The 22,272-nt window shown below is 43.9% G+C and overlaps 1 long non-coding RNA gene across 1 annotated transcript; it reads left to right on the top strand.

Annotated features, from left to right (window-relative positions):
- Positions 1–1,280: 1,280 nt before the first annotated feature.
- LOC308582410 lies at positions 1,281–22,253 on the top strand. Its single transcript, XR_014005668.1, has 4 exons — positions 1,281–1,426; positions 17,515–17,565; positions 18,252–18,372; positions 19,646–22,253. It is a non-coding gene; the product is annotated as an uncharacterized lncRNA (long non-coding RNA).
- Positions 22,254–22,272: the final 19 nt, after the last annotated feature.

The raw sequence follows: 22,272 nt of genomic DNA, 5'->3' as shown, positions 1-22,272 counted from the left end.
TGTAGACTGGCAGTGCAAGCAAATATCAGATTGTTGAGTGTTTTGTCCTTTCTCTGAAGACTTGTTGGTTTTTTGTTCAGCTTCTTCTTCCAGGAGTGTTTGTTTTGGGGATACAGGCAGCAATGTGTGGGATACAATGTAGGTGTGGGAACAGCAAGGGTCCGTGGCCTTGTGAGGAATCACAACAGCAGGTGCTAGGCAAAAGGAAGAGGCAAGGAAAGGCAATGAAACAGTGTCTAAAAGATCAGCTGGCTGGCACAGCACCAGAAGGATTTGCAGATTAAAATGTGCATGTGTGTGTGTGTGGGGGGGTATTAGAGGAGGGGAGAATAGAATGCATTGTGTAGTGTGGAGAGTAAAGCTGGTTTGTTTGTTTTTAAGACTTGTGCTCACCCCAAGAAGAAGAAACCACATATCCAAGTAGAGAGGGGACAGGACAGGTGCTGTAATAGATTATGGAGGATTTCCTAAAACACAGGCAGAGAAGCAAACCAACCAAACAAACAAACAAAACCCAGTCCCAGAGGGTGAGGTTGTGGGATTCTCTTGTGCGTGCAGAATAACTTCCCAGTGGATAACGTTGATAGAAAAGTGATTGCCAGATGACTTTAGGCTTGTTTTAATGGAACCCTCCTCTCACCTGGAAGTCTCACCTGTCCCTTATTCTGGAGCATCACCACTTTACAGGACATGATGCTCTTATAGTAGCTCTGATTTCCTGAGATGTCAAACTCCCAGCTGCAGCTCTGTGAAGAACTGAGTATATTCCAGGCATGTCAGAAGAGCTGGGAATCTGGAGTCTGCCAGCAGAATAAAGAGGGGAAATGCAGAAGGCCATTTCCTTTCTCTGCTCATAATTCAGGAGGGGGACCTGTGGCAGATCCCATTCTGTGCATACAGAAAGTTCTCGGGTTCAATATCTGGCATCTTCAGGGAAAACTCCACAGGTGAAATCCCTAGAAAGCTGCAGCTAATATCAAACAAGATGGACTAATGTTCTCATTCCTTACAAGGCGGTTTCGTGGCCTCGTCTTGCACAAAAACAGCAGGAAAAGTCCCTAGACTCAGGCAGTCCACTGACAGACTGACTTGCCCACTTCTCTCCTAGAGGTTTGTGTCCTTATTTGTGCCTTGCCTATTAATTACGTCTTATCCCACTCTAATCTTCTCTGAAAGCAGTCATGAGTGCCTGCAGGTGACTGAGTAGAAAGGAGCCCTCCCACAGTGGCTTTGCATGCCAATCTCCACCCCACAGCACTGGTGAGTCAGAGTCAGGCGGAGGGCAGTGGAGCTATTCTGCCCTTATGCTCCCGCGATAGTGATGCCCCTGGTTTGGTAATGGGGGAAGAATCATGTGCACCACCATCTTGGTCCTCAGCACCTTGGCATTTCTGCTGCGCCGGCGCTTCTTCAACAAAGTCGAACCGTATGTCCTTCCTCCCTTCTTGTACTGTAGAGAAGCTAAGGTAGTAGATGGTCAGATCTCAGGGAGAGTGTCTGTAGGAAGGATGCCTGGCTCGTAGTGATATATGCCTGTTTTGTGCTTTTGTTTTGCTCTGATAATTGCTCTGTGACTACAAAGAGGAGTGATTCACAAGTTTTTAATTTAAACTTTCCTTTTTACCTCTGTATCCTGTTTGTTGAGGCTGCAGTCTTAGCCCCACTTACCGGGTGGAGTAAGTCCCACTGCAGCTAAAATTATTCTATTTATTGTGGAGCTTCCCTGAAGCATAGAAGGATCACATTGTACGTTGCCCCTATTTGAAGGATCTCACTTACATGAGTAAAAGGTCCGTGAGATGTGGGAATAATTCCGCCAGAAAGGATATCTGTGTGGCTGTTATGTAACACATCTGAAACCGAATTCAGGTTCTACTGCCCTGGGGGGACTCAGTGGCAGGGGTCCTGTGGAAATTTGTCCCCAGCCCACCACACCCCGACTTTAAATTCATAGGATCAAGATCTTGAATTTCCTGGTGGGCATTCTAAACAAACTTTGGTCTGTTGGTTCAGGACTGTATTATCCATCACCTTTGGGTCCTTTTCATGAGAGTGTAGGTTATGCCTTTCATTTCATTTCAAAAACATGTGGAACAAAGAAGTTAGGAAGATACGTTAAGGTGAACAGTTTGACCGCAAAGCATCTTTACACCCTTGAACTGGTCAATAAAAAATATGATTCGGTTTTTCTTTGTTTATAAATAATGTGAATTGGACTGGGGGAGAAATAGCACCGTTTGAGCAAGGCTGGATGCGGTACTCTATGGATGAAGACACTTAATCGCCCCATACCTAAGATGGAATGTTCCGCAAGGCCTTTCCTCCTGTGCCAAAACATCAAGTAAAACCCTCCAGATCCCACTAAAGATAGCAAGGCCTTAGAGTTCTCTGTCAGACCAGAGGAACACATCCTAAAATGGGCCTCCACTTTTAAGTAGTTACCTTCCAAGATTCTTCAGCGGCTGGCAGACCTTGCCTTTTCAGTAAGAGATGGGGGTTTCTTTATTTATTTTGCCTTGTTTCAATTGTACGTATTTACTTTCAAATATGTAATCAGCCTTTCCAACGTAATTTGAGCCTCGGGTCTTCATGCCACACAGTAAGGAATAGTATATGTTGCATCCTCTTCAGGATCCCAACCACTCTGTTCTATTGCCCACTCCCAATTTTTCATTTTCGCCCCCCTCCACTGGCAGAGGAAGAGGGTGTGGGGTGTGTGGACCTCCCCAGGTGTCATCCCTGAGGGGGGTGACATCGCTGCCCCGCCCCCCTGGGATGCTTGTCGCCCCGCCCCCCTGGGCAGATTGCCCCGCCCCCAGGTTCACAGCATGTGACCGCTCCAGGGGCCGGATCAGCTAGCTCTGCCTCTGCCTCCCTCCCCAGTCAAATCAGTGTCTTGTGCCCACTGACATTGCTCAGTCCTCTGTTTTGGAACATTGCTCCGTTCTTTCTTTTTTACAAAAGCTTGGAATTCCTACAAGCCTGCTGATACCGCCTTCTTCTACATAGATGGTGCCATTTTGGCTGCATGAAGACGAGATCTCAGAGAACTGGGTTTGCTATTAGTAAATCATTTTGCAAGTCAAAGGAGGGGCAAGATAGGGAAATGTGCCAATTGTTGAATTAATCTTTTTCTTTTTCTTTTTCAAGCTTATTTACCTCCTAGCAACCTTGTACCTAGTATCACTTAGGAATTTCAGGAATTCTAAGAAGCCAAAAAACCAGAGCAGTTTTGTAATCAATGGTTAAAATCACTGTGGCTTTGAAATGTTTGGTCCGCCACCTTGATTCAAAATGGCATCCAAACACAGGCAAAAACTGGCTCCTCAAACACAGGAACCATCATGCAAAATTTGGCTAAAAGCAGTGCTGTTTTGAAAGGTCCATCCCACCTTTTTGATTCAAATTGGCATTCAGTTGTCTCCAAACACTTATGAAAATCTGCTCCTTGATATCAGGAAGCACCCTGCAGAATTTGTTTACGATATCTTAAGAGGTTTCCAAGTGCACGGCAAAGAAGCAGTGTTTCAATATAGTAGATTTTATTTCTGTTCGCTGGGATGTATCATTACAAGATTTCAATATTTCCAGAAAAAAAATAACAGATTCATTAAAAGCACATTTAAATTACATTTTCAAAGAATCCTGGGAACTGTAATTTATTAAGTGTGCTGGGAAGTGTAACTCAGTGAGGAATAAACTATATTTCTCAGGGATCTTTGGGGGGTGGTTAAATGTGTTTAAAATGTCTGGTGTGTATGCAGCCTAGATTGGAGCTGGGGAAGCTGTGGCGCACTAAATGTTCTTGGACTCCAACTCCCATCAGACATAGACAGCATGGCCAATTGTCAGGGATGATGGGAGTTGTAGTCCATCAAAATTCTGGAAGCTTTCCTGCCTCTGTGGGCAGGATGAAGTAGCACAAAATGCTGTGTAATTTTCTTAAAATTCTCCCTTGAAGTTCTGACTTTGGTATCTTAGGTCAGCAGTCATCCTTTGAAGCACCTGACAACCAAAGTCTCTCTTGCACATTGTACAGACAGGAAGGATGTAGGAAGTGGTGTCCCCAAGGACCTATGCTTTTCAACTTGTTCATATATCACCTGGAGTTAGGGACAAGCATTGAGATAACCAAATTTGCTCAGGGCAGAACACCCCCCCCAAAAAAAATTAAATAAAACCAAAATAATTGCAAAGAGCTCCAAAAGGATCTCTCCGAACTAGAAATAAAGGTAAAGGTAAAGGGTCCCCTGACCGTTAAGTCCAGTCATGGTCAACTCTGGGGTTGCGGCACTCATCTCGCTTTATTGGCCGTGGGAGCGGGCGTACAGCTTCCGGGTCATGTGGCCAGCATGACTAAGCCACTTCTGGCGAACCAGAGCAGCGCATGGAAACGCCATTTACCTTCCCACAGGAGTGATACCTATTTATCTAATTGCACTTTGACGTGCTTTCGAACTGCTAGGTTGGCAGGAGCAGGGACCAAACAGGGGGAGCTCACCCCGTCGCAGGGATTCGAACCGCTGACCTTCTGATCGGCAAGCCCTAGGCTCTGTGGTTTAGACCACAGCGCCAATACATTGGGGCAAAATGGTAGCCTTTCAATTCCCCCAAAGAAAGTAAGTGGTGGTGGCTTTTCTTATTGTAAAATGATATTGGGGGGTTAAGGCTACCATATCACAGCTGCATGGATGTTTTGGGTTGTTTTTCTTTTAAGTTTTGTATTTGATTGAAAGCTTTGTATCTCAATGGTCTATGTCAATATTTTGAATAATGTGTTATCCACATACTATCCGTTGGGTCATATATGCAAGATAATTGACCATTTTGTTTATAGTGAAATATTTTTTTTTAATTTATTATTATTTTTTTAAAAACTATTAGGACAAAATATACTTACTTGACATATACCCAAATGGGGTTTGAACTGGCAGTGGTTAACCAAGACTGAGACCTTGAGGTCATAGTGTATAGCTTGATTCCATATTAGGGATCATTAGGAAAAGGATTGAAGCGGAACCTATCAATGTCATAATGACATTATATAAATTTGTGGTGCAAACTACACTTGGAATACTACAGTTCTGATTGCTGAACCTCAGAAAGGATATTGTAGAGCTGGAAAAGGGTTCATAATAGTGTGACCAAAATCATCAAGGGGCTGGAGCAATTACCCTATGAGGAAAGGTTAAAATGTTTTAGGACTTTTGTGCATGATGCAGAAAAGGGGGATAGAGGGTTTTTCCTCCTTGTCTCATATTACAAGAACTCAGGGGCCATCCAATGAAGATGGACAATTCAAGACAGACAAAAGAAAGTGCTTCACACAACACATAGTCGAGCTATGGAATTAGATCCCACCAGATGAGATGGCCAGCAACTTAGAAGGTTTTGAAAGAGGATTAGACAAATTCATGGAAGAGAAGTCTATCAACGGCTACTAGGCAGATGACTATATTGTACCTCCACTGGCAGAGGCAGTCTGCATCTCTGCAAAGCAGTTGATGGGCATTACAAGTGGGGACAGTGCTTCTGGACTCCTGTCCCGCTTGCAGGCATCCGATTGGCCACTGTGAGGACATGATGCTGGACTCAGTGGGCCTTAAGGATGATCCAGCCATAGGTTCTTGCTATGTTCTTAATCTGGCTTTTAGAACAGAGCAGGGCTTACTAAATTTGTTCCTGTGGGCACCATGGTGCTCATGATGTTTTCTCTTAGCGTACATGAAAGCTCTGAACCCCCACAACGCTGCCCCCTTGGTCATGAGGCTGCGAGGGTGGCTATATTTGTCTCCCTTGGAACGTGTGTAGAGACGAAGGAGGAAGTTGGAAGAGTGATGTTCTTTCCCACTTCTTCTTTCAGGTTTGTGTGGGTTTTACTTGGCTGAAACACACACATTAAAAGGAAACCATTATCTAAGGGCCTCCAGGTATCGTCTTTATTACACAGTCAGGATTAGTTGTTCTCATGCTGCTGTTTGGGTCGTCACACACGATCCTGCTCTCAGTATGGTTTGTCACATTGCCAGTGTGGTGTAGTGGTTAAGAGGGTAGATTCGTAATCTGGTGAACCGGGTTCGCGTCTCTGCTCCTCCACATGCAGCTGCTGGGTGACCTTGGGCTAGTCACACTTCTCTGAAGTCTCTCAGCCCCACTCACCTCACAGAGTGTTTGTTGTGGGGGAGGAAGGGAAAGGAGATTGTTAGCCGCTTTGAGACTCCTCCGGGTATTGATAAAGCGGGATATCAAACCCAAACTCTTCTTCTTCACTTCGAATCAGTGCATATCTTGTTGCATCCTGCTGAAATCCCACAACATTTTATACACCACAAATATTCTGGTTTGTTTGTTTGTTTCCTGCTTTTGTTGTGCTATAGCCCTCAGGATAGCAATATGTGGTAGCACTGGCATCAAAGAATGAAGCAAAGATGAATAAAACTACCAGTAATGCACTAGCAATGTATCAATAACATGTTGCAGAATATACCTGCAACAAAACACCCGTCTGGAGGGGCCCTAAGTCCAGCACAGCCTATTTAAAAAAATAGTAACAACCAAAGCAACATTCTGTTATTTCAGTGCACTGCGACATTGCGGAATACAACCCTGGTTACAAGGCGCCTCTGCAGAGAGTGCAGCTGTTCTCTGCAAACAAGAGTCTCTCAGCTCAGGGACATGCAAATCTATTTTTCAGCCAAGCCTGGAGTCTGGCTGAAAGTGGGTAGGTGAAATTGACATTTAAAGAGCCGTAATACCTCAGCCAATTATCATCCAAAATTGGGTATAGTTGAGCTCAGTTGCATAGATGAGATGATAGCATGTTCCCTTCAAAGGGAAATTAAGGTGCAGCCGCCATTTGTGTGTTTCACAGATTAACAAGTGAGAGGTCAACTTGGGTTTTTCAGTTTGCGTGTATCAACAAAATTGGTCAAACAGGAGGTTACAGTGGTACCTCGGGTTACATACGCTTCAGGTTACATACGCTTTGGGTTACATACTCCTCTGATCCAGAAATAGTACCTCAGGTTAAGAACTTTGCTTCAGGATGAGAGCAGAAATCGCATGGTGGCAGAGCGGTGGCAGCGGGAGGCCCCATTAGCTAAAGTGGTGCTTCAGGTTAAGAAGAGTTTCAAGTTAAGAACAGACCTCCAGAATGACTTAAGTACTTAACCAGAGGTACCACTGTATCAGTATTCCTTGCAGTGTTGCGGCTAGTTAAATAGCAAAGCCCACTGAAGAAGTTGTTACTTGGAAGTACCGGGAAAGGGGAGTGTAGAGCTGTATGGTGAAGCCAAGAAAGAGGGAATTCAGTGGAGAGGAAAGGGTGGTGGAACATCTGCTTTGCATGCAGAAAGTCCCAGGTTCAATTCCTGGCATCTTCAGGTAGGGCTTGGGCGAGATGCCCTGGCTGAAACCCTGAGGAGCTACCGTCAGTCAGCATGCAGACAATACTGAGCTACATGGACTGATGGTCTGACAGTGTAAGGTGCTTCCCTATGTTCCTATATGGGCCTGTAGCTCATGAGGAGGCCTTATGTGCACTTTTCCATCCTTCTCTCTTTGTGTGAGCTTCCACAAATAGTTTGCAGGGTAGCTGTGATGGGTGTTAGCAGTAGCTAGCATTGGAACTTTATCAACTTGGATATGTGTTCACATCAGAGATCACAGGTTGTTTCTCGTTGCTTCTTTCCCCCTTTTTAATATCTATTATTATTTATTGATTTTTTCAAAATTCTCTCTCCCCAAGAACTCAATATACATGGTGGGGTCTGGTCCTAGAGATTTGGGGAGCTTCAGATTAAGCCAAATACAGTTTCTGTACAGAGCCTAGAAACCTCTGTTTTCATTCTCTCTCTTTAAAGGAATTCCTGGTCAAAGCCCAAATATATCTTGTGGGTGGCTAGAATCCAGTCCCCTGCTCCCACCAGACCAAAAAGAGAGAGGCATTTTGGGGAAATCCAGCATGATGGAAACATTTTTATTCAGAAAGCCCTTTTATGAACAGTTTCTTTTCTAATTTTAAAAGCTGGCTTATACACGTATAGGTGTGTATATTAAGAAGTAATTAAACGGAGTTCAGTATGCTGTCCCCAGCAGATTCCCCCAAGACAAGGCTGCTTCCAGGCAATCTGTTCACTGAGTCTTCCTCCTGATCTGTTTTGCTGAGAGATTAGGCAACAGTAGCTATTTAATGGGCATTTACTTTCGCTTGCAGCAAAAAATGTCATCCACCCTTTAAAGTGCATTTTCTCATTGGTCATTTCCTGTTTTCCTTTTTGTATGCCGCTTTGGGAACCAGGTGGTGGAAACAGGAGTTATACATCTTGAAAATAAATAATGAACTTCCGCCAGCGTTTCAGATCCGAGTTGCCAGGCTCAATCATAAAAATGGGCCGGCAGAACATGTGCAGGCAATGTATCCAAGCCTCAGAAGCAGAACTCGGAATAGAATCTCACTGTTGCCGACACACTAATGTGTTTTCCATCTGTATGAAGCGCAGCCCGCTATCAGTCACACAGTCAAGAGGCATATTTCTGAAAGATGAGCAGGCAGCCAAGCACATCTCCTATTAAGCGAAGAGTGATGTAACATAGAGCAGTGATCCCTCTGCAACATAAATGCCTGAGCTTCTTTTGTTGCTGGTACATAACAGAAAAGCGGCAAGTAGCACTTCAGTCAAAGGAGGACTGATGAGCATCATTTCAACAAGCGGAAGGACAATTAGGGGACATCAAGATTCTCTTGTACATTTGACCCTCTTCAGATCCTGTGGTCTTTTTATATCATGTCGGCCTTGGGTGTTTCTCATGGACTTGGCATCGGGTCTCAAATGTCTTTAATGCACACATAGAATGTCTGCAGCTACAGACATTAGAGCAGCAGCTCAAAAACAGCTGTTTAATAGCCAGGTAAAATAACTTCTGTATATCTATAAAAGCCTGCTCCCACGGTACTGCTACACTCTTTCAACAGAAATAAAGGCAAAAGAGAGTTATTCAGAAAGGACTGGGCTAAATTCTCTGCGGCTCCTGTTGGGTTCTGTGGAATGAAGTTTGCAAGTTTGCAACCAGGGATGCAGCTGAGAGGGGTAAAAGTTGCCCCTTCACCTCAATACTAGGGTTACTAGGTACAAATCCCTGCTATGGGGTGAGCTCCCGTTGCTCTGTCCGTGTTCCTGCCAACCTAGCAGTTTGAAAGCATGTCAGTGCAAGTAGATAAATAGGTATCACTGCAGTGGGAAGGTAAACAGTATTTCTGTGCACTCTGATTCCCGTCACGGTGTTCCGTTGCACCAGAAGCAGTTTAGTCATGCTGGCCACATAACCTGGAAAGCTGTCTGTGGACAAACACCAGCTCCCTCGGCCTGAAAGCGAGATGAGTGTCACAACCCCATAGTCACCTTTGACTGGACTTAACCGTCCAGGGGCCCTCTACCTTTTACCTACCTTTACTAGGGACAGCAATGAGGTTTTTCCTGTTTCCCGTTGGTGCCACCTAGGATTCTACTTTGTTTTCTTATTCTCCTTAGTGGAAGAAATCACTGCCATTCACTCTTAATGAGGAAAATTAAAGCACTGCATTGGCAGACACTTGCAATGAGGGCAAAAACTGTCCTTAACTCCTGGCATGAGACTCATATTTTTCGGCTGTTGATCGTGTTATAGGAATTCTAAGGAATTATATATATATATAGAATATATGTTCATAAATGTACAAGGCAAACACACATGCATAAGTATAGTGTCTGAAACAGTGCAGGAGAGCAATCCTGAAGCCATTTTGACTCTCCCAAATTGACCTCAAATATTTCTCTGCAAGGAGGAAGGAAATGGAAAAAGCTTCCCAGTTGTCTTTGGACTTTAGGGGCTTACACCTGTCCCTTTGTGCATGCACACGAAAGCTCATACCAATAACTAACTTAGTTGGTCTCTAAGGTCCTACTGGAAGGATTATTATTATTTTTATTTTATTTTACAGTGGTACCTCAGGATGCAAACGGGATCCGTTCCGGAGCCCCGTTCGCATCCCGAACGGAATGCAAGACGCGACTGTTCTCATCCTGAAGGAAAGTTCTTAACCCGAGGTACTATTTCTGGGTTAGTGGAGTCTGTAACCTGAAGTGTCTGTAACCTGAAGTGTCTGTAACCCGAGGTACCACTGTAACAACCAATCTGAATGGTCACCTATTGATTCCTCTGAAAAGAAAGGAGTAAACTATCCTTGCTGGAGAATTGTAGAAGTGTGTTTTATAGGCATGTAACTAAGCGGTCTAGATTCTAGTGTTTTGCGTTTTCAAACAACTATTCCGCAAAGCAATTAAATTATACGCAACACTGTACACTGTTATTCAACTGTCTTTTGTTTTCCAGTTGCAACATTGGGATTTGATGGTAGGGCTATGCATATAGGGTGACAAATGAGTCGCAGGGCAGTTGTTCTTAGGACATAGACTCTACCAGAGAATAGGATATTGTGATAAAATATTCAGAGGATATGTACAATTTTGAGGGGATGGGCTCTCCAGATGTATCCTGTGCTATAGTGTTGTAAACAAAAATCTGCCCTTTCCCCCCTTATGGGGTATCCAAGAGCCCATATAGAGTCCTTGCATAGGTTCCCTATTGGTAGGAGAAAATAACAGAGGCTTACCAGAGAATATTGAGAAGCAAAGCAGCTGGTAAGCCTGATCTTTAGTGCAGTGTTTCCCAAACTTTTTTGGGCAACGGCACACCTGTTTACTGAAAAAAAATCTCGCGGCACACCACCATTAAAGCCCCGCCCCGTGACGTCAGCGCGCAGCGTCACGCCGGGAGGGACGCACGAAAGTGAAAGTTTTTCCCCTCCCCCTTGCCGGGGAACCTCCAAGCTTTGGGGGTGGGAGGAGGCAGCAGAGCGAGGGACTGAGGGACGGTGGCAACTGAGGCGGCGGCTGTGGTGGTGGTGGCGGCGATAGCGGGCGGAGGAGGGGGCGGCGGCGGGGCTTGAGGAGCCGTCGCCGGGAGTTGCTGCAGCTCCTCGAAAGGCTTCTCTCAGCTGCGCTCAATCCGCCTCGGAGAGGATTTCCCCTCCTGTCCCATGCGTTCGTTTGGGGCATCGCTCCGGCTGCTCCCTCTCCCGCCGCGCAGGAGCGATGCCTCTCTCTGGCTTTCCCTCCGCGCAGGCTGAGGGAGGGAGGGAGGTGCGCGTGTGACCCGTCTCTGCTGGGAGACCAAACCCAGCGAGGCAGAGTTGCGCGGAGGCGCCCACTCGTGTGCCGCGGAACACCGGTTGGGAAACACTGCTTTAGTGATCTATTGCAACAGGGTCCTCACTCACCACATGGAGGAGGGAGGAGGAACCCAGAACAAAGGTGTGCCTGCCCGTATATATTTAAAATTCCCTGCCCTGGAGTTCAAGACCACCCCTCCGTACATCATACATACATCACAGAAAAGGCGGTCTACATCAGAAATCTGAGTGCGTTGTTTATCTCGTCTGACAGGTTACCTGTTTAATGGTCACTTGATTGGATTGCCTGGGGAGCCTGGCTAGTCTTTTGTAATGATAAATACTTAGTTCCTGAGACAGGTCACAGGCTCACACCCTATTCATATCTTAAATGTGCCCTTAAGACAGGATTTGTGAAGGAAAAGACAATGGGGAGGCCTTTTCATTTTCCTTTGACCTTGCAGAGAAAACATTTGGTCAGTTTGGGAATAAAAAATGGTTTCAGGTCGGTCTTCCTGTGCTTATCTATGTATGTGCTTGTTCCTGTGCTTATCTATGTAGGTGCTTGGTTGGTACACTTAAGAACATTAAACATATATCTAAGACCTCAAAATTCCTATCACAATAGGGAACCTCAGCAACAAATATTTGTGAGCACCCACCATTATAGAAGAGACTAGGAAGGATGCTGCCTTTGAAATGTCAAATCTCTTTTCTATATGAACAGTTAAGAACATATAAGGAGAACAGAACAGAACTGCTATTATAAATAACTGTTCTTGAAGTAAAGCAAGCTGGCAGACTAAATATCTACATTAGCCTCAGCACTATATCCTGTGGTAGGTGGAATGTAATAATAAAATGTCTGCTTTTGCACCATGCAGATAAAAAAAAAGCCTATTTTCAGAATGTAATCTCTTATTTGAAATCAGATAATAACCCCTCTAGTTTCTCTGCAGATCTATTAGCATTCTAGTTTATTGCCTTAAGCTGGTAGGAACACCTTAGATTTAGCATTGATTTTAAATACGAAACCTTAGCCACCCCTTCCACTCATCTTCACAGTATCTCATCTTCTGTGCATTTTGCTTGGCAAAGAAACAAACAGCTGTATATTATGTTCAGGGACAAAATGTCAGTCAGATGTTTTGCCCCACTAGCCAAATACCTCATCACTATCCATAGAAGTGATATCTTTGTGTCCAGGGCACTTTTAGAAGGTAGGCTGGAGTCAGGTTACAGACTTTTCAACATGTTGAAGGTGATATCACAGAGGCATTGTTTGCTGTGTTCTACACACTGAATGACTCCCACTTATAACTCTGGGAAAGAGGTTTTTGTAAGCTTCCCCCCCAAAACCCTGCAAAACCTGTTTGACCGCATAGGAAATGTGTTTTTGGGGATGAATCATCTAGCAAGGGCTATGATTCTTTTATCAAACCTTGAAATCTGTTTAGAGGTTTTATTTATAATTAAGCGGCATACAAATGCTGTTAAAAATACTTTCTTGGAAAGTACCCCTACTTCTCCAGTCTTACAGTGTCTGCAAAGTTATGTTTATTTGAATATTCTCTCTCTCTCTCTGCCACTTTTTGGGGCAAAAGCCTTCTTAAAGTGGCTTACATAAGAAGAGAAACATAACATGACAATATCCCATTTCAATAAAATGAAATCAGTTAAAAGAGCAGTTTAAGATAACTCACAATTCACAAACCATACCAGAATAAGGTGAGAAACCTCCAGTGTAAATATGCCACTGATGGTGAAAGGGAGTTCACCATCTCTTTCAAATAAAAAGTTTAATAATAATAATAATAATAATAATAATAATAATAATGTGCTAGGGAGTGTTAGGAATCAAAGATAATATTTGATCAGCTTGACATTCAAACTCCAATTTTAGAAGGCAGCAGGGAAAATCAGCTTCTACTTGTTATCGGTTGTGTATAATCCGGAAAGCTCTCCCTTCTCCCATCCTGTTTACAATACATAGCTAATTGCCGATCATTCTGATTTGTGTATCCCCAAGTGCATGGTAAGGAAATTTCCAAGTTCCTGGCCAGACTTAACTCTTGAGAGGTGAAAAATAGTGACTCTTCCTGCAATTATGAATCTGAATGAGCATGGGGAATGGAAACCTCAGCCTGTTCTAAGCTTTGTGGATTGGCTTTTGTCACAAGCCCTGCCACTTCCCAGTTCCTATGACTTTATATTTTAATCCTCAAAAAGTTTGGATTGGTTCATATCATATCAAGGCGAAAGTGGTTGCCCTTTTTGCAGTCTTAATGCAGTATCAGTTTTTTTAAAAGGTACAACAAGACCAGCAGATGCCTCTCATGGTGCTGAAATTTACATGGCGTGTGTATAAGTTTACATATCTGGCCAACAGCAGCCCCAGGTCAGAGATGACTGGGAAACCATGTGGACGTTGTGCCATTTTGGACGTCTGAAATTCCTTGATCAAAGCACTTTAGGAACATGTAAGCCTATGAAGTCCTGCTTGGTGATTCTACACAAGTGAAGCAGCGAAGAAAGAGACTCACTGCAGTCACCCTTTGTTTGCTAAATCTGATGATATGGGCACTTTTGCTTCTTTTCTGCAATTTAATATTGCATTTCGTAAGAGTTTGTTTAAAGGAGATCATGGAAGAGATTTAGGTTTTATGAAAGAGACTGTCTAGATTACTACAGTATGCAAAGAAAAGAACGTTATCTCCGGAGTGTCCCCACCACACTGTGGCATGTGATTGTTCCAGGTTTGTAAAGGGAAGTGCCAAAAAAGAGAAATATCTCACAATTTCCAGTAAATAGTTCTGGAGGTATTTCTCTAATTTAGCACTTCATTCTTGTATGCTTCCTATTCTAGTTGTTGCTGTTTTTTTTAATTTTTTTTTTTTTAGAGTAGCCTGTTTTAAGGTTTTGAATCCAGGATTGTCTGTCTCCTTGATCCTTGTAAACAAAGGCTGATGAGAAGGAGAAATAGCTTTTGCAAACTGATAAAAGTGGCTGAATAACAGGGCTGGCACGAGTAATTTTGCTGCCTGAGGCAGAGGACAAGATGGTACTCTGTCTTCTATGTAACTGAAGCCAACGGAGAGGTAGGGCTTGCCCACATGTGAGTAATATGTTGCTGCAGAGACACTCATTTTACCATTGAATTTGCTTTTAGTGGTCCACACAATGTTCTCCAGTTACAAAGGCAATGTTTTTTGGTCATACCAATGGGAGCTTCAGTGTGTTGGATCAATCCTGCTGAAAATTCAAGTCCATGGCTCAAAACGAGTGGGACGGGGCTAGTGAGGGGAACATCATGTGGATTAGGGCCAAGTACTTTAGGGCAAGGAGCTGCAAATACTCATTAAATGTTCAGCACATTTAATGGACAAGCACATCATTGACTATTCATTTAATAGTCTAGCTGTAGAATAGCATCCTACCATACCACTGGGCAACAGGCTAGCTTAAGGAGCGACAGGAAGGCATACTCAGCTCCCTTCCCCAAACCTCCTTGCTGCTGCCAGCCTCCCAGTACCTGCTACCTAAGGCACCTTGTCTCATTCTGCCTAATGCCTAATGGCAGGGCTAGGCCTGCTGAACAGGCTTGGTAAAGAACTTTCCCTTCTGTGTAGAATCAACTAGGAATTTAAAGTAGAAAAATTCTTTTTTCAAAGACAAAGAACCTTACAGTTGATAAAGCAGAGGAAGCAAAAACTCATCAGCAACTGATCATCTGGAAAAGTCCGAGTAAAAGAATGATGAGAATGGGTAGTTTTTGATTACTTCTGACATTTGAGCTGTCATAGGATTTTCCAGTTTTATATTAAACCATTCAAGGAAAGGAAACATTTCTTTGCTCTAGGATTCCCCCCACCCATTGATTTCCATATGCATTTGTCATGGACCCATAATGAGTAATTTGTGATTCCTTAATGCATAGCAACAGAGCTCATCTGTGGAGAGGAAAGGATTATTAGGCAATCTGGCACAAAGGAAGGACTGGTTTAAACGAGTTCAATTAATGCTGGTGTGATAGGGGACATCCGGCTGTGCTCTCAGCATAGCGGATGGTCATGGTGCTATCTGTTCCTCTATGAATCCAGCAGACTGTGGAGCTTGTTCCCCCCACCCCTGTCATGGACTCCTGTTATTAACATATACAGTGGTACCTCGGGTTACATACGCTTCAGGTTACAGACTCTGCTAACCTGGAAATAGTACCTTGGGTTAAGAACTTTGCTTCAGGATGAGAAATCCTGCTCCGGCGGCGCGGCGGCAGCAGGAGGCCCCATTAGCTAAAGTGGTGCTTCAGGTTAAGAACAGTTTGAGGTTAAGAACAGACCTCCAGAACGAATTAAGTTCTTAACCCAAGGTACCACTGTACTGCTATTTTTCTTTCTGGGATCTTAACATGTGGGTCACAACTCACCTACCTAGAAATATATTTTGCCCCTTCTGAACCCCTGCCTCAAAAAAAATTCTGGTGCTGCCACTGGCCATGTTTCTGTCACGAAACAAACCAGTCTTGTTGTGTGCAAACAGCATTTGAGGCCTCAAGAGGTCAGTAGCGGCCAGCTAAAGGACCCCTGACCATTAGGTCCAGTTGTGGCCAACTCTGGGGTTGCGGCGCTCATCTCGCTTTATTGGCCAAGGGAGCCGGCGTACAGCTTCCGGGTCATGTGGCCAGCATGACTAAGCTGCTTCCGGCGAACCAGAGCAGCACACGGAAACGCTGTTTACCTTCCCGCCAGATTTATCTACTTATTTACTTGCATTTTGACGTGCGACCTAGCAGTTCAAAAGCGGCCAGCTACCCAATTATTATAGAACATAAGTCGGCAAACTAAGGCCTGCGGGCCAGATCAGACCCAATGGCCTTCTATATCCGGCCAGCAGACGGTCCGGGAATCACCACATGGATCGCCAGCGTGCGCGTTCTTTTCCTCTCCCTCCCCCTCACACGGCGGCGGCAGCAGAGCCTCCTCCCTCCCTCCTCCTGGCTTCTCCCTGCCCTGCCTAGAGGAGGAAGGGGGCTGGGCTTTGTTGCTGCCAGCCCCTCTCTGGAGCCCTTTAGCAAGCTGCTCATCGTCCCCACTGCCGCTGCCGCTAGCCCCTGCGGCTTGCAAGACACAGGAGCCATGGTTGGCTGAGCACCCTTCTCAAGTGGCCGCCATTTAAAGCAGCCCCTCTTCAGAGCCCTTTTACGTGCTGCTCATCGTCCCTCCACCACCGTTCTTTTTTTTTCTTTTCAAAATATAGTCCAGCCCCCCACAAGGTGTAAGGGACTGTGGACTGGCCCCCTGCTGAAAAAGTTTGAAGGGAATTACTTTGAAGGGAATTAATCTCTTCTGCACATGATCTAATGCCCACATGAAGAAACCATGCTGGTTCTTTAACTCGCTTACTATAGGTTACTTATTCAGTTACTAGATGACAGCTACTGTACAAATCTGTTTGCAGCAGCTCGTCACTGGAAGTGGGCTGGTAGATTTCCAAGGTAATGCTTTACATATAGGCCAAGTTCTCATATAAGGTTCTCATATTACTGTGATCTGTGTCAGTTCACCTGGAAGAATCACCTCCTCTGGTCTCTGGTTTGAGATCCAATTCTCACATTTAGAATCCCGCTCCATCCTCAAGAATGTGTTGAAAGAATGGGGGAAGGTACATCTGATGAGGAACATGCCATTGTGATTCAGGATGGTACACAGAGTGTTAAATCTTTTCAAGTACGTGCCATGGAAACCAGGCACTTACTGGGGTTCAAGGAGGCTATTAAGTGGCCCTGAAAGAGCCAGTGACTCCATCTTGGCTCTAGCTTTATAAGGAGACCAATTAGGTTGGAGGTGGTGCATACTGTCTCTGGTCCTGCATCATGTAAGAGTGCAACACCTGTCCACTCCGGACTTCCTTGCCAAATGGCTTACTGTGAAGCTGGCTGTGGCTCTTAGAGATGCAAAATGGCCATTTGGAGAGCTAGAATGAGCAAATAGCTCCTGGGATTTAACTTGACGTTTCAGTTTTGTCCAGCGCTCAGTTTATATTTAATTTTTGGCACTCTTGTTTCCCATATAGTAAGCCACAGAGAGAGCATCCCTTATGGGCTTGTGTTGTCTTTCACAATTAAAACAGACAATTTGGCACTGACTTCAGTGGGATATGAGTTGCACTCAGATTCTCATTTACAGTGGGATAAGGTGGGGGTTGCCATCTGGTCCCCAACCTGAAGAAAGGGTCTTCTGCTTCTAGTTGCTGCCTTGGAAGATGTACCTGAGTGAGCTGAGGCTCTTTTGCTTTCTGTCTTTCAGGGAAGGAACAGAAGCAAGCAAGCAGGAGGTTGGGTCAGATCCCCCTGCAAGGTAATGAAGGATGCTTTTATGCAAATCTCTCTTTCATTTCGGGGAGCTTTGCACAGTTGAAGTTCCTGGTGGATTATAGTCGTAATCAGTTTTAATGCAGCCATTTCTACTTTCTTTAGTTCCATGGTCTTAGTTAAAGACGGATGGGGCAATCCAAAATACACACAACTTTGTGGGAGGATGAACTGGGTGGGGGTGTAACTTGAAAAAAGAGACATTGCACATACTTTTGTAAACCAAGAAATCTTTAATAAAAATACTTTTTAAAAAAGAAAAGAACATCACTTCCCCTTCCGTCCACTAAATGTCCAGGTGAGCAAAAGTGCCCCCTGGCAGGATCCATGTTAGCAGCTACAAGAGGAAGGTGTTGGAACAAGTTGTTCCAGGGGCAGGGAGTGGAAGGAGCTAAGATCCACTGGTTTCACTGCTGTCACATGATGGCATCAGGCCTGATCTTGCCATTATTGCTGAACCAGCTCCAGGTTAGTACAGTAATCTTCTTGGCCCTCCATTCTGCCCTGGCCACTGTGTGTCCACCATTTTGGACAGGGGTTCATACAAGGCCATACATTACTCACGCAGAATTGGCTAAAGGATTGCAACTGGAAGGTTTCGTCTTACAAGGTGAGGATGATGTTCTGTAATGACTGTAAGCTACACAGTGTTTTGTTTTTTGTTGTGTACAGGGAAACCAGAAATTAATCTCTGGTTCCTGTGCGAGTCAAACTGATCAGAGATGAGTGGAAGAGAAAGAATAAGTACCAACACCAGCTGATGGAAAATTCACTGCCTTTTTGTAATACAATGGTAAGTGCGTCGTAGATATAGGGGCAGGGGAGAAGAGGGCCTCCAGAATGGGGTCAGAGTCCAACGAGTCTTGAAATTAAATACAGACTGATAAGTAGGGCTGCCATATGTCTGGGTTTCCCCTGAAACGTGCGAAAATTGGGCTTTGTGAATGGTGTCTTGGCGGATTTTTGCCAAATTGGCAAAATGTCTGGGAATTCCCAGGTGTATGGCAAGTGGGGTGATGTTTAACAAACAAAAAAGCCGAACAACTTTGTCCACATTTTCAGTTTTTGAGGTTTGGTTTTTGCTGCCCAACTCTCCATGGAACTCTGAGTCCCCTTAAGCAATAAGTAGCAATGCATTTCTGCTTCAATCCAATAATTCCACTCTGTTTTCAAAGACCATAGGAGCACAGGATGCTGCCTTATCCTGAGTCAGACCAACAGGCCATCTAGTTCAGTGTTGTTGACACTGATTACCAGTAGCTCTCCAGCATTTTACACAGGCCACTTTCCCAGTTCTACCTGCAGAAGCTGGGGATTCAAACAGGAATCATATGCATGCAGAACAGATGCTCTACAGCTGAGCCCTCCTAGAGAGTCTAGAAATCAGTGGATGGATACTAGTCTAATTGAGAAAAAGTCTAGCCATTACATCTTTCTAAAGTGAGAGATCACTTATTTTGTTTTTACTTAGGCTGCAGTCCTGTACATATTTAGGAGTAAGTCCTGTTGAACAGAATTGGATTAACTTGTTTAGCATTGCACTGCTGTGCATTTAGGGTCACACAAGCAACAAGTATTTTTAAAAAATAGCCACGTTGGACCACTTGACAAAGCATTAGCAGCAGTAGCAGCTATATTTGGTGGCTAGTATCGCAGCAAATTTCTGGAGCCCATTATTCCTCCACTGCCCATTCTAATACAGTGGTACCTTGGTTTACGAACTTAATCCGTTCTGGAAGTCTGTTCTTAAACCAAAGCCATTCTTAAACTGAGTCACACTTTCCCTAATGAGGCCTCCCACCGCCGGTGCCCTTCCACCATTTGGCTTCCATTCGTAGACCAAGGTAAAGTTCACTAACCAGAACACTACTTCCGGTTTTGCAGAGTTTGTAAACCTAATAGTTCATAAACAGGACTGCTCTTAAACCGAGGTACCACTGTAGCTTAAACCGGATGAAGCTCTGACTTGGCCAGGCTCTGTAGGGAAAGGGTACTGCTCAAAATGATTCTGTGTCACAGTCTGCACAGGCCTTTGTCGTGTCCTTACATTTTGCTTCGCCTTTCAGGTTCACTCAGTCACCTCCCTGCTCAGGTCAAAAAGCGCAGGTGATGCCAAAGCCTCAGCTTGCCTACAGGAATGTTTAATGTCGAGCAAGTTACAGAAGTCCGGAATGGTGGGCTGGAGGAAGAAATGTTGAAGGCAGCCGGCTCTGTTTTAATAACTCCCTGTAACCAAGGTGGGCCACCTTTTCGAGTAAGTCTTGGGAAAGAGGAAATGAGGTCACCTTGGAAAACATGGTGGCTGAGAGGATATGGCACACAGCCTGGTAAAAGAAGTCACCTCCATGGTATCAGAAGCCACATGAAAGTCTTTGGGAGTGATGTTATCTCAAAGCAGTGAGAAGAGGCACCTGGAGGAAGGTTTCTCCATTCCCTGAATTCAGGGAGCTACATGCTGTGTACAAAAATGTTAATACCGTTTTCCTCAATGGTATTTTTTTCAATAACTCTTTCGTTATTGGATCAGAACAGTAATAGCTAATTGATCACACAAAAGGTTTGACAAACTGGGTGAAGTGTAGGTTGCATTTTCAATTGCACCCCACAGTATGATCACATGCTTTTGACAAAATGAAGATATTCCAAATTTAGGCCTAAAGCATGGTTCGGTCTTACATGCATGAGCACGGATGGATTCTCAAGATTGCACATTCCCAATGTACCCCCTCTCCCTCTCTCCTTGTACAGTACATGACAATTCTCTTCCTCCTTTCTTGGTTTGGGCACAAAATGCTAAGGTAAACTATGGTTTGGTCTTACACCTAGGTTCTCCATATCTTTCTTGTTTGGCTCTGAAACTCAGCTTCCATATATATAGGAATGATACTTGATAATTACCTACAGAGATTAGCATTGCTCATCATGTTCAAAGTATTGGTATGAGTCCTGTAAGTATTTAAACAGCAGTCACAGGTGTAAACCTGGCTTTGCAGTTTTCAAAACACACATACAGTTCAGCAAGTCATCTTCTATTTCCCCCCATATCTTCAGGTAGCCTGTCCAAACAAATTTTAAAGCAGCAATTGTGGGCCCGTTTGTTCCTCACAACAGTAGCTGGCAGGATGCTTTAAACAGTGGGAGTGCACCCTCTTCATCATCCTTATGCTTTGCTCACCACAAAGGAGGATTTTGTGCAGCACTACAGAAAGAGTGAATGAGATGAGAGTTCGGATTTCTTATTCTGGATTTGGAAATGCAACATGAAGAACAAGAGAAAAAACACCCATTCAGCTCCCATGCTGAGGTTTCTACTGGCAGGCATACTGCAAGACATCTGGGGTTGCTCCGGAATCTGAGATGCTTGGTGGGAGTGAAATGAACTGAGTAGCTTGGTATTGTACTCTTGTCTAAACTGTCGGCTTTCTAGGGGAGATTGACCTTGGTGTAACAGTACAAATTGTGAACAGCATCGAAGGCAACTTCAAGAAGTGACTGATAGAAGTTTACCTTTGAGTTTCCTTCCGTGAGCTTCCCCAACTTCTCCTTTAACTCTGGGCTTAGATTTTTTTGTTTGTTTGTAATGACTACAAAGTTCTTTTAATCAGATTTCCTTGTCCCTCCTGGAGCATTTAATTAAGTCTTTACAACCCCCTGCTCCATACTCCTAATGATGTTTTTCGGTCCGGAAATAATGTCTCTCATCAAGGGGGAGCAAAACCGCTACTCTGTTGGGGCCTTTTCCATTTTTGCAGCTGATTACAAGCCAAAAAAGGAGGACACAGAAGGCACACCTAATTAGAAATAGATTGGGTGAAGGAGCCAGAAAGGCAATTGCAGGCTTTGAGGAAAGGCTATGCAAATGAGGGAGTAGAAGGCTGAGCTGTGAAGGCCGGACAAAGAAGTTTTATTTACATGCTGCAAGAGGGTCTTTTCAAGCTTGTAGACTGGTACCCTGTGGCATCTTCTCTTATGTGGCTTTTCCCCACCTCTCCATAGGTTGTAGCTCTCTCACACTTTTATCTGCCTCATTGATATCACACACACACAAAATGCAGATTAATAACATGGAAAAAACATTATACAAATTAAGTAAAAGTGCACAAGTTTAATCTTGGCTATAGGTAAGAAATCTGCTTTATATTGACCACTTCTGGTGAGATAGCTCCAAGGCATTTTCTTAGAATAAGCTTCCTTATATAATCAGTTTGTTGATCAATTCTTTGTTGATCAATGTTTTGTTTGGATTTTTGAGCAGAGTTAGTTTTAAAATCAAACTACAACCTAATCAATAGTGGTAATAAAAATATAGCTATCAACTAAAATATAGATTGCCTATAACAGGCGTAAATCTACAACACTATCAATAGAACATGGAGAATTGTCAAAATGGCAAAGAAAACAGAATACCTGTATATAATGATAGGCAGCTTTGATAAATCTTGACTTCATGTACTGACGGCATGAAAATGAGTTCAATTTGTTAACAAACCGTATATAAGGGTTTTCCGTTGTCTCCTTCATAAACTTGTATTTGTAATGTTGTATAATCAGTGTCTTTTTCTTCTTTTGTACTCCTGCATTTGAAAGAGTGACTAAAAAGAGACATGAAAAAGGAGCAAAACATCTGATATTGCTCCAGAATTTTACATCAATTAAAAATTCATATGGACCAAAGGGGTGCTGTTTGAATCAT

Source organism: Podarcis bocagei (assembly GCF_964188305.1).
Source record: "Podarcis bocagei genome assembly, chromosome: 2".
In the NCBI taxonomy this organism is placed as follows: domain Eukaryota; kingdom Metazoa; phylum Chordata; class Lepidosauria; order Squamata; family Lacertidae; genus Podarcis; species Podarcis bocagei.
Note: the sequence above shows the minus strand (reverse complement) of the source record. Positions and strands in the feature narration are given on the sequence as shown.